The 1014-nt window shown below is 50.2% G+C and overlaps 1 pseudogene; it reads left to right on the top strand.

The window, feature by feature from the left end:
* LOC114031247 overlaps nt 1–694 on the top strand; it is a 12244-nt pseudogene extending 11550 nt beyond the window's left edge.
* Nucleotides 695–1014: the final 320 nt, after the last annotated feature.

Consider the following 1014-nt stretch of genomic DNA (forward strand, 5'->3'; position numbering starts at 1 on the left):
CTCTCTCTCTCTCTCTCTCTCTCTCTCTCTCTCTCCCTCCCTCCTTCCCTCCCTCCCTCCCTCCCTGGAAGGCCTCACGGAAACAGATATGGCCTTTTGGCTTCTCTTAACAAACCCCTCCAACCCATTCTTAAGCTTTGATCGTATTCCAGAGACTCTGGCCTCTTATTCCTTCATCAGTGGTTCCTATCTGTTGTTTATCTGCCCAGTAGAAACCCTCTTACAGGCCTTTTCAGCCAACTGGTTGGATTTCTGCTGAAAAAGATAAGCTGGAAACATCTCCTGAGCTAAGGCCAGCTGCTGTAAGAGAGCTTGGAAGGAAGGGGCCCAATATCCAGTCCCTCCCCAGTGCTGCTTCCTGAGCCTTCTTCATTGCAGTAGAGACAGGCCAGGCCCTGCTTAAAGATGTAGAGAAACCCCAGTGCGGAAGAGGCGGACGACACCCCAAGTCCTACTGCAGGTTTGGCTTGGGTGAGTCAGGCAGCTAGAAACAGGTTGACAATCTTACCCTCTGGGCAAGAGCATTTCCTAATCATCTCTCCTCATCTTGGTCTGGGATGAGCCTCCACCCCACCTCCCCCACAGTGCCATGCCTCAGGGCCCTCAATTTCTCCTTCTGTCTTCCTCTTGCCTAGGACTGGACACAACTTCTTTCCAAGCCAAGAAGCTTCACCTCGATTTAATTGGCTTGTAGCACATGCTGCTTTTTCTCTCTGCCCTTGAGGCTGTTTTGCTGGCCGGGACCATTCCAATGGTCGTTTAAAAAAAGTCGACACCATCAGCTATAAAAGCAAAATATTACCAGTTGCAAATGCTTTAGGTTGTGGAGAGGAAGTGAATTCATGAAAATGAAAGCTGGATACCTTCAGCAAAACTACACCACGTGCTTAGTGGAGGGGAGGATAACAGGTCCTGAAAAGGTCCAGGGGAAGGCGTTGGGGGTCCTTCCCAGCTCAGCTGCCAATTTTGACTCAGGATAACGCCTTCCTTTTCCTGTGTTTCCATCTCCAGCTG

This window comes from Vombatus ursinus, unplaced genomic scaffold (genome assembly GCF_900497805.2).
Source record: "Vombatus ursinus unplaced genomic scaffold, bare-nosed wombat genome assembly UNPS02005286.1, whole genome shotgun sequence".
Lineage (NCBI taxonomy): Eukaryota > Metazoa > Chordata > Mammalia > Diprotodontia > Vombatidae > Vombatus > Vombatus ursinus.